This window comes from Oncorhynchus gorbuscha, unplaced genomic scaffold (genome assembly GCF_021184085.1).
Source record: "Oncorhynchus gorbuscha isolate QuinsamMale2020 ecotype Even-year unplaced genomic scaffold, OgorEven_v1.0 Un_scaffold_2322, whole genome shotgun sequence".
Taxonomy (NCBI): domain Eukaryota; kingdom Metazoa; phylum Chordata; class Actinopteri; order Salmoniformes; family Salmonidae; genus Oncorhynchus; species Oncorhynchus gorbuscha.
In genome coordinates this window covers 20,001-32,290 of record NW_025746868.1, presented here as the reverse complement: position 1 = coordinate 32,290, position 12,290 = coordinate 20,001, and the positions used below count along the sequence as shown (strand labels likewise).

The 12,290-nt window shown below is 44.9% G+C and overlaps 1 pseudogene; it reads right to left on the bottom strand.

Annotated features, from left to right (window-relative positions):
• LOC124025636 overlaps positions 1-12,290 on the bottom strand; it is a 45,228-nt pseudogene that overhangs the window by 21,655 nt on the left and 11,283 nt on the right.

Genomic DNA, 12,290 nt, shown 5'->3' with positions numbered 1-12,290 from the left:
TATGATGGTCTGTCTGGAGGTTCTGCTGCTATGATGGTCTGTCTGGAGGTTCTGCTGCTATGATGGTCTGTCTCACTGTCTGGAGGTTCTGCTGCTATGATGGTCTGTCTGGAGGTTCTGCTGCTATGATGGTCTGTCTGGAGGTTCTGCTGCTATGATGGTCTGTCTCACTGTCTGGAGGTTCTGCTGCTATGATGGTCTGTCTGGAGGTTCTGCTGCTATGATGGTCTGTCTGGAGGTTCTGCTGCTATGATGGTCTGTCTGGAGGTTCTGCTGCTATGATGGTCTGTCTCACTGTCTGGAGGCTTCTGTCTGCTGCTGCTATGATGGTCTGTCTCACTGTCTGGAGGTTCTGCTGCTATGATGGTCTGTCTCACTGTCTGGAGGTTCTGCTGCTATGATGGTCTGTCTCACTGTCTGGAGGTTCTGCTGCTATGATGGTCTGTCTCACTGTCTGGAGGTTCTGCTGCTATGATGGTCTGTCTCACTGTCTGGAGGTTCTGCTGCTATGATGGTCTGTCTCACTGTCTGGAGGTTCTGCTGCTATGATGGTCTGTCTGGAGGTTCTGCTGCTATGATGGTCTGTCTCACTGTCTGGAGGTTCTGCTGCTATGATGGTCTGTCTCACTGTCTGGAGGTTCTGCTGCTATGATGGTCTGTCTGGAGGTTCTGCTGCTATGATGGTCTGTCTGGAGGTTCTGCTGCTATGATGGTCTGTCTGGAGGTTCTGCTGCTATGATGGTCTGTCTGGAGGTTCTGCTGCTATGATGGTCTGTCTCACTGTCTGGAGGTTCTGCTGCTATGATGGTCTGTCTCACTGTCTGGAGGTTCTGCTCCTATGATGGTCTGTCTCACTGTCTGGAGGTTCTGCTCCTATGATGGTCTGTCTCACTGTCTGGAGGTTCTGCTGCTATGATGGTCTGTCTCACTGTCTGGAGGTTCTGCTGCTATGATGGTCTGTCTCACTGTCTGGAGGTTCTGCTGCTATGATGGTCTGTCTCACTGTCTGGAGGTTCTGCTGCTATGATGGTCTGTCTCACTGTCTGGAGGTTCTGCTGCTATGATGGTCTGTCTCACTGTCTGGAGGTTCTGCTGGTCTATGATGGTCTGTCTGTCTGGAGGTTCTGCTGCTATGATGGTCTGTCTCACTGTCTGGAGGTTCTGCTGCTATGATGGTCTGTCTCACTGTCTGGAGGTTCTGCTGCTATGATGGTCTGTCTCACTGTCTGGAGGTTCTGCTGCTATGATGGTCTGTCTCACTGTCTGGAGGTTCTGCTGCTATGATGGTCTGTCTGGAGGTTCTGCTGCTATGATGGTCTGTCTGGAGGTTCTGCTGCTATGATGGTCTGTCTCACTGTCTGGAGGTTCTGCTGCTATGATGGTCTGTCTCACTGTCTGGAGGTTCTGCTGCTATGATGGTCTGTCTCACTGTCTGGAGGTTCTGCTGCTATGATGGTCTGTCTCACTGTCTGGAGGTTCTGCTGCTATGATGGTCTGTCTCACTGTCTGGAGGTTCTGCTGCTATGATGGTCTGTCTGGAGGTTCTGCTGCTATGATGGTCTGTCTCACTGTCTGGAGGTTCTGCTGCTATGATGGTCTGTCTCACTGTCTGGAGGTTCTGCTGCTATGATGGTCTGTCTCACTGTCTGGAGGTTCTGCTGCTATGATGGTCTGTCTCACTGTCTGGAGGTTTGTAATCCCTCATGACACAAATGTCCCAAAAGTCAGGTTTGAGACATTGAGACTGGACATTGAGACTGGACATTGAGACTGGACATTGAGACTGGACATTGAGACTGGACATTGAGACTGGACATTGAGACTGGACATTGAGACTGGACATTGGGACATTGAGACTGGACATTGATAATGGACATTGATACTGGACATTGAGACTGGACATTGAGACTGGACATTGAGACTGGACATTGAGACTGGACATTGAGTCTGGACATAGAGACTGGACATTGAGACTGGACATTGATAATGGACATTGATAATGGACATTGAGACTGGACATTGGGACATTGAGACTGGACATTGAGACTGGACATTGAAACTGGACATTGAAACTGGACATTGATACTGGACATTGATACTGGACATTGAGACTGGACATTGAGACTGGACATTGAGACTGGACATTGAGACTGGACATTGAGACTGGACATTGATAATGGACAAACCTGCAGGACACTGAGATGTAGCTCAGAGAAGAGAGGCCCTGCCTCCAGCTCAGTCTCTGTCGTCCCATTGGCCAAGTCCTGCTTCCCGTCTCTTCTGTAAGCCAATGGGGCTTTGACACACCAGCGCACCAGCCCAGCCAGCGGTGTGAGGTCCAGGGAGCCGATTGGCTGGCTGGAGGAGGGGGGCGTGTTCAGCAGAGTGATGAGGACCAATCGAGGTTGGTCTTGGATCCAGGACACCACCATCTGTAACAGCTGTACAGGAGGAGTCAACTCCTCTATACACACCAAGATATATTTAGAGATGTTGACCTGATATAGCCTAGTAACAGCTGTACAGGGGAGTCAACTCCTCTATACACACCAAGATATATTTAGAGATGTTGACCTGATATAGCCTAGTAACAGCTGTACAGGAGGAGTCAACTCCTCTATACACACCAAGATATATTTAGAGATGTTGACCTGATATAGCCTAGTAACAGCTGTACAGGGGGTCAACTCCTCTATACACACCAAGATATATTTAGAGATGTTGACCTGATATAGCCTAGTAACAGCTGTACAGGGGAGTCAACTCCTCTATACACACCAAGATATATTTAGAGATGTTGACCTGATATAGCCTAGTAACAGCTGTACAGGGGGAGTCAACTCCTCTATACACACCAAGATATATTTAGAGATGTTGACCTGATATAGCCTAGTAACAGCTGTACAGGGGGAGTCAACTCCTCTATACACACCAAGATATATTTAGAGATGTTGACCTGATATAGCCTAGTAACAGCTGTACAGGGGGAGTCAACTCCTCTATACACACCAAGATATATTTAGAGATGTTGACCTGATATAGCCTAGTAACAGCTGTACAGGGGAGTCAACTCCTCTATACACACCAAGATATATTTAGAGATGTTGACCTGATATAGCCTAGTAACAGCTGTACAGGGGAGTCAACTCCTCTATACACACCAAGATATATTTAGAGATGTTGACCTGATATAGCCTAGTAACAGCTGTACAGGGGGAGTCAACTCCTCTATACACACCAAGATATATTTAGAGATGTTGACCTGATATAGCCTAGTAACAGCTGTACAGGGGAGTCAACTCCTCTATACACACCAAGATATATTTAGAGATGTTGACCTGATATAGCCTAGTAACAGCTGTACAGGGGGAGTCAACTCCTCTATACACACCAAGATATATTTAGAGATGTTGACCTGATATAGCCTAGTAACAGCTGTACAGGGGGAGTCAACTCCTCTATACACACCAAGATATATTTAGAGATGTTGACCTGATATAGCCTAGTAACAGCTGTACAGGGGGAGTCAACTCCTCTATACACACCAAGATATATTTAGAGATGTTGACCTGATATAGCCTAGTAACAGCTGTACAGGGGGTCCTCTATACACACCAAGATATATTTAGAGATGTTGACCTGATATAGCCTAGTAACAGCTGTACAGGGGGAGTCAACTCCTCTATACACACCAAGATATATTTAGAGATGTTGACCTGATATAGCCTAGTAACAGCTGTACAGGGGGAGTCAACTCCTCTATACACACCAAGATATATTTAGAGATGTTGACCTGATATAGCCTAGTAACAGCTGTACAGGGGGAGTCAACTCCTCTATACACACCAAGATATATTTAGAGATGTTGACCTGATATAGCCTAGTAACAGCTGTACAGGGGGAGTCAACTCCTCTATACACACCAAGATATATTTAGAGATGTTGACCTGATATAGCCTAGTAACAGCTGTACAGGGGGGTCAACTCCTCTATACACACCAAGATATATTTAGAGATGTTGACCTGATATAGCCTAGTAACAGCTGTACAGGGGAGTCAACTCCTCTATACACACCAAGATATATTTAGAGATGTTGACCTGATATAGCCTAGTAACAGCTGTACAGGGGAGTCAACTCCTCTATACACACCAAGATATATTTAGAGATGTTGACCTGATATAGCCTAGTAACAGCTGTACAGGGGGAGTCAACTCCTCTATACACACCAAGATATATTTAGAGATGTTGACCTGATATAGCCTAGTAACAGCTGTACAGGGGGGTCAACTCCTCTATACACACCAAGATATATTTAGAGATGTTGACCTAGGGTAGCCTAGTAACAGCTGTGGGGAGTCAACTCCTCTATACACACCAAGATATATTTAGAGATGTTGACCTGATATAGCCTAGTAACAGCTGTACAGGGGAGTCAACTCCTCTATACACACCAAGATATATTTAGAGATGTTGACCTGATATAGCCTAGTAACAGCTGTACAGGGGGGTCAACTCCTCTATACACACCAAGATATATTTAGAGATGTTGACCTAATATAGCCTAGTAACAGCTGTACAGGAACAGAGTCAACTCCTCTATACACACCAAGATATATTTAGAGATGTTGACCTAATATAGCCTAGTAACAGCTGTACAGGGGAGTCAACTCCTCTATACACACCAAGATATATTTAGAGATGTTGACCTGATATAGCCTAGTAACAGCTGGTGGTCAACTCCTCTATACACACCAAGATATATTTAGAGATGTTGACCTGATATAGCCTAGTAACAGCTGTACAGGGGGAGTCAACTCCTCTATACACACCAAGATATATTTAGAGATGTTGACCTGATATAGCCTAGTAACAGCTGTATACAGGGGGAGTCAACTCCTCTATACACACCAAGATATATTTAGAGATGTTGACCTGATATAGCCTAGTAACAGCTGTACCTGTAGGGGGAGTCAACTCCTCTATACACACCAAGATATATTTAGAGATGTTGACCTGATATAGCCTAGTAACAGCTGTACAGGGGGTCAACTCCTCTATACACACCAAGATATATTTAGAGATGTTGACCTGATATAGCCTAGTAACAGCTGTGGGGGAGTCAACTCCTCTATACACACCAAGATATATTTAGAGATGTTGACCTGATATAGCCTAGTAACAGCTGTACAGGGGGAGTCAACTCCTCTATACACACCAAGATATATTTAGAGATGTTGACCTATATAGCCTAGTAACAGCTGTACAGGGGGAGTCAACTCCTCTATACACACCAAGATATATTTAGAGATGTTGACCTGATATAGCCTAGTAACAGCTGTACAGGGGTCAACTCCTCTATACACACCAAGATATATTTAGAGATGTTGACCTGATATAGCCTAGTAACAGCTGTACAGGGGGTCCTCTATACACACCAAGATATATTTAGAGATGTTGACCTGATATAGCCTAGTAACAGCTGTACAGGGGAGTCAACTCCTCTATACACACCAAGATATATTTAGAGATGTTGACCTGATATAGCCTAGTAACAGCTGTACAGGGGGAGTCAACTCCTCTATACACACCAAGATATATTTAGAGATGTTGACCTGATATAGCCTAGTAACAGCTGTACAGGGGAGTCAACTCCTCTATACACACCAAGATATATTTAGAGATGTTGACCTGATATAGCCTAGTAACAGCTGTACCTGGGGAGTCAACTCCTCTATACACACCAAGATATATTTAGAGATGTTGACCTGATATAGCCTAGTAACAGCTGTACAGGGGGTCAACTCCTCTATACACACCAAGATATATTTAGAGATGTTGACCTAATATAGCCTAGTAACAGCATACAGGGGAGTCAACTCCTCTATACACACCAAGATATATTTAGAGATGTTGACCTGATATAGCCTAGTAACAGCTGTACAGGGAGGTCAACTCCTCTATACACACCAAGATATATTTAGAGATGTTGACCTGATATAGCCTAGTAACAGCTGTACAGGGGGAGTCAACTCCTCTATACACACCAAGATATATTTAGAGATGTTGACCTGATATAGCCTAGTAACAGCTGTACCTGGGGAGTCAACTCCTCTATACACACCAAGATATATTTAGAGATGTTGACCTGATATAGCCTAGTAACAGCTGTACAGGGGAGTCAACTCCTCTATACACACCAAGATATATTTAGAGATGTTGACCTGATATAGCCTAGTAACAGCTGTACAGGGGGAGTCAACTCCTCTATACACACCAAGATATATTTAGAGATGTTGACCTGATATAGCCTAGTAACAGCTGTACAGGGGGAGTCAACTCCTCTATACACACCAAGATATATTTAGAGATGTTGACCTGATATAGCCTAGTAACAGCTGTACAGGGGGAGTCAACTCCTCTATACACACCAAGATATATTTAGAGATGTTGACCTGATATAGCCTAGTAACAGCTGTACAGGGGGTCAACTCCTCTATACACACCAAGATATATTTAGAGATGTTGACCTGATATAGCCTAGTAACAGCTGTACAGGGGTCCTCTATACACACAAGATATATTTAGAGATGTTGACCTGATATAGCCTAGTAACAGCTGTACAGGGGAGTCAACTCCTCTATACACACCAAGATATATTTAGAGATGTTGACCTGATATAGCCTAGTAACAGCTGTACCTGGGAGTCAACTCCTATACAGGGATATATTTAGAGATGTTGACCTGATATAGCCTAGTAACAGCTGTACAGGGGGTCAACTCCTCTATACACACCAAGATATATTTAGAGATGTTGACCTGATATAGCCTAGTAACAGCTGTACAGGGGGAGTCAACTCCTCTATACACACCAAGATATATTTAGAGATGTTGACCTGATATAGCCTAGTAACAGCTGTACCTGGGAGTCAACTCCTCTATACACACCAAGATATATTTAGAGATGTTGACCTGATATAGCCTAGTAACAGCTGTACAGGGGGAGTCAACTCCTCTATACACACCAAGATATATTTAGAGATGTTGACCTGATATAGCCTAGTAACAGCTGTACAGGGGGAGTCAACTCCTCTATACACACCAAGATATATTTAGAGATGTTGACCTGATATAGCCTAGTAACAGCTGTACAGGGTGGTCAACTCCTCTATACACACCAAGATATATTTAGAGATGTTGACCTGATATAGCCTAGTAACAGCTGTACAGGGGGAGTCAACTCCTCTATACACTGATATATTTAGAGATGTTATACAGGGTAGTAACAGCAGTGTGTCAACTCTGTATACACACCAAGATATATTTAGAGATGTTGACCTGATATAGCCTAGTAACAGCTGTACCTGGGAGAACTCCTTATACAGGATATGGTTACAGATGTGTACCTGTAGAGAGGTTATACAGGTACAGGGGGAGGTAACAGTGTGTACCTGTAGAGATATATTTAGAGTGTTGTACCTGATATAGCCTAGTAACAGCTGTACCTGTAGAGAGGTCTATACACACCAAGATATATTTAGAGATGTTGACCTGATATAGCCTAGTAACAGCTGTACAGTAGAGACACACCAAGTTATACAGGGTGGTAATAGCAGTGTGTACCTGTAGAGAGGTCCTCTATACAGGGATATATTTAGAGATGTGTACCTGTAGAGAGGTTATACAGGGTGGTAACAGCAGATGTGTACCTGTAGAGAGGTTGTACAGGGTGGTAACAGCAGTGTGTACCTGTAGAGAGGTTATACAGGGTGGTAACAGCAGTGTGTACCTGTAGAGAGGTCATACAGGGTGGTAACAGCAGTGTGTACCTGTAGAGAGGTTATACAGGGTGGTAACAGCAGTGTGTACCTGTAGAGAGGTCTAGTAACAGCTGTACAGGGAGTCAACTGTCTATACACACCAAGATATATTTAACAGATGTGACCTGAGATAGCCTTAACAGCTGTACAGGGGGTCAACAGATGAGATGTTGACCTGATAGAGGTAACAGGGGGTCAACATACAGGATTATACAGGTTATACAGGGTGGTAACAGTGTGTACCTGTAGAGAGGTTATACAGGGTGGTAACAGTGTGTACCTGTAGAGAGGTTATACAGGGTGGTAACAGCAGTGTGTACCTGTAGAGAGGTTATACAGGGTGGTAACAGTGTGTACCTGTAGAGAGGTTATACAGGGTGGTAACAGTGTGTACCTGTAGAGAGGTTATACAGGGTGGTAACAGCAGTGTGTACCTGTAGAGAGGTCATACAGGGTGGTAACAGTGTGTACCTGTAGAGAGGTTATACAGGTTGGTAACAGTGTGTACCTGTAGAGAGGTCATACAGGGTGGTAACAGTGTGTACCTGTAGAGAGGTCATACAGGTTGGTAACAGTGTGTACCTGTAGAGGTCATACAGGGTGGTAACAGCAGTGTGTACCTGTAGAGAGGTTATACAGGGTGGTAACAGCAGTGTGTACCTGTAGAGAGGTTATACAGGGTGGTAACAGCAGTGTGTACCTGTAGAGAGGTTATACAGGGTGGTAACAGCAGTGTGTACCTGTAGAGAGGTTATACAGGTTGGTAACAGTGTGTACCTGTAGAGAGGTCATACAGGGTGGTAACAGTGTGTACCTGTAGAGAGGTTATACAGGGTGGTAACAGCAGTGTGTACCTGTAGGGTTGGTAACAGCAGTGTGTACCTGTAGAGAGGTCATACAGGGTGGTAACAGCAGTGTGTACCTGTAGAGAGGTTATACAGGGTGGTAACAGCAGTGTGTACCTGTAGAGAGGTTATACAGGGTGGTAACAGTGTGTGTACCTGTAGAGAGGTTATACAGGGTGGTAACAGCAGTGTGTACCTGTAGAGAGGTTATACAGGGTGGTAACAGCAGTGTGTACCTGTAGAGAGGTCATACAGGGTGGTAACACAGTGTGTACCTGTAGAGAGGTCATACAGGGTGGTAACAGCAGTGTGTACCTGTAGAGAGGTTATACAGGGTGGTAACAGCAGTGTGTACCTGTAGAGAGGTTATACAGGGTGGTAACAGCAGTGTGTACCTGTAGAGAGGTTATACAGGGTGGTAACAGCAGTGTGTACCTGTAGAAGGTCGTACAGGGTGGTAACAGCAGTGATGAACTGGCAGCAGAATGGAGGACAGGAACAGCTGAGGTTGTTGAGGGTTGGAACCATGGAACCAGGAAGACCTCTAGTCATCCACCAACACTCTGACTAGTCTTCTACAGTAGACAGGATGGGACCTCTGGAACACACACACACACACACACACTCTGACTAGTCTTCTACAGTAGACAGGATGGGACCTCTGGACACACACACACACACACACTCTGACTAGTCTTCTACAGTAGACAGGATGGGACCTCTGGAACACACACACACTCTGACTAGTCTTCTATAGTAGAAGGTGTGTGTTATTGATAACCTATACCTAAATCACTCCATAGACCTGTCCTGTCCTCGGTAAGTGAAGGTGTGTGTTATTGATAACCTAAATCACTCCATAGACCTGTCCACGGTAAGTGAAGGTGTGTGTTATTGATAACCTATACCTAAATCACTCCATAGACCTGTCCTGTCCACGGTAAGTGAAGGTGTGTGTTATTGATAACCTATACCTAAATCACTCCATAGACCTGTCCACGGTAAGTGAAGGTGTGTGTTATTGATAACCTATACCTAAATCACTCCATAGACCTGTCCTGTCCACGGTAAGTGAAGGTGTGTGTTATTGATAACCTAAATCACTCCATAGACCTGTCCACGGTAAGTGAAGGTGTGTGTTATTGATAACCTATACCTAAATCACTCCATAGACCTGTCCTGTCCACGGTAAGTGAAGGTGTGTGTTATTGATAACCTATACCTAAATCACTACATAGACCTGTCCACGGTAAGTGAAGGTGTGTGTTATTGATAACCTAACCTAAATCACTCCATAGACCTGTCCTGTCCACGGTAAGTGAAGGTGTGTGTTATTGATAACCTATACCTAAATCACTCCATAGACCTGTCCTGTCCACGGTAAGTGAAGGTGTGTGTTATTGATAACCTATACCTAAATCACTCCATAGACCTGTCCTGTCCACGGTAAGTGAAGGTGTGTGTTATTGATAACCTATACCTAAATCACTCCATAGACCTGTCCACGGTAAGTGAAGGTGTGTGTTATTGATAACCTATACCTAAATCACTCCATAGACCTGTCCTGTCCACGGTAAGTGAAGGTGTGTGTTATTGATAACCTATACCTAAATCACTACATAGACCTGTCCTGTCCTCGGTAAGTGAAGGTGTGTGTTATTGATAACCTATACCTAAATCACTCCATAGACCTGTCCTGTCCTCGGTAAGTGAAGGTGTGTGTTATTGATAACCTATACCTAAATCACTCCATAGACCTGTCCTCGGTAAGTGAAGGTGTGTGTTATTGATAACCTATACCTAAATCACTACATAGACCTGTCCACGGTAAGTGAAGGTGTGTGTTATTGATAACCTAAATCACTACATAGACCTGTCCTCGGTAAGTGAAGGTGTGTGTTATTGATAACCTATACCTAAATCACTACATAGACCTGTCCTGTCCACGGTAAGTGAAGGTGTGTGTTATTGATAACCTATACCTAAATCACTACATAGACCTGTCCTGTCCACGGTAAGTGAAGGTGTGTGTTATTGATAACCTATACCTAAATCACTACATAGACCTGTCCTGTCCTCGGTAAGTGAAGGTGTGTGTTATTGATAACCTAAATCACTCCATAGACCTGTCCACGGTAAGTGAAGGTGTGTGTTATTGATAACCTATACCTAAATCACTACATAGACCTGTCCACGGTAAGTGAAGGTGTGTGTTATTGTGTTCTAACCTGTAACCAGGTAGCAGCACACTCCAGGATGGGGACCCTGCCCACAGCGATCGCCATGGAGACTAGCTTGCCTAGCAACGCCATGCGACTCTCGTCAGCCTGGTTACCTTGGCGACAGAAGGAAAAGTAAAACAGATTCAATACAACTTGAACACAAACACACTGAAGACACCTAACCCCTAACCCTAACCCCTAACCCCTAACCCTAACCTACAGCCCTTAACCACCTACAGACCCCTAACCCCTAACCCTAACCTACAGCCCTTAACCACCTACAGACCCCTAACCCTAACCTACAGCCCTTAACCACCTACAGACCCTAACCCTAACCCTAACCTACAGCCCTTAACCACCTACAGACATATAACCCTAACCCTAACCTACAGCCCTGAACCACCTACAGACCCCTAACCCTAACCTACACCCTTAACCACCTACAGACCCCTAACCCTAACCCTAACCTACAGCCCTTAACCACCTAGGTGTAGACCCCTAACCCTGAACCTACAGCCCTAACCACCTACAGACCCCTAACCCTAACCCTAACCTACAGCCCTCAACCACCTACAGACATATAACCCTAACCCTAACCTACAGCCCTTAACCACCTACAGACCCCTACCCCTGAAGACAACCTAACCCTAACCACCTAACCCCTAACCCCTAACCCTAACCTACAGCCCTTAACCACCTACAGACCCCTAACCCTAACCCTAACCCTAACCTACAGCCCTTAACCACCTACAGACATAACCCCTAACCCCTAACCCTAACCTACAGCCCTTAACCACCTACAGACATATAACCTAACAACCCTAACCCTAACCTACAGCCCTTAACCACCTACAGACATATAACCCTAACCCTAACCTACAGCCCTGAACCACCTACAGACATATAACCCTAACCCTAACCTAACCCTAACCCTAACCTACAGCCCTTAACCAACAGGTGTAGACCTCACAGTGAAGACACCTAACCCTAACCCTTAACCCTAACCCTAACCTACAGCCCTCAACCACCTACAGCCCTAACCCTAACCTACAGCCCTTAACCAACAGGTGTAGACCTCACAGTGAAGACACCTAACCCTAACCCCTAACCTTAACCCTAACCCTAACCTACAGCCCTCAACCACCTACAGACATATAACCCTAACCCTAACCTACAGCCCTTAACCAACAGGTTAACCTAACCCTAACCTACAGCCCTAACCACCTACAGACATATAACCCTAACCCTAACCTAAGCCCTAACCATATACATATACATATAACCCTAACCCTAACCTACAGCCCTTAACCAACAGGTTAACCCTAACCTACAGCCCTTAACCACCTACAGACATATAACCCTAACCCTAACCTACAGCCCTCAACCAACAGGTTAACCCTAACC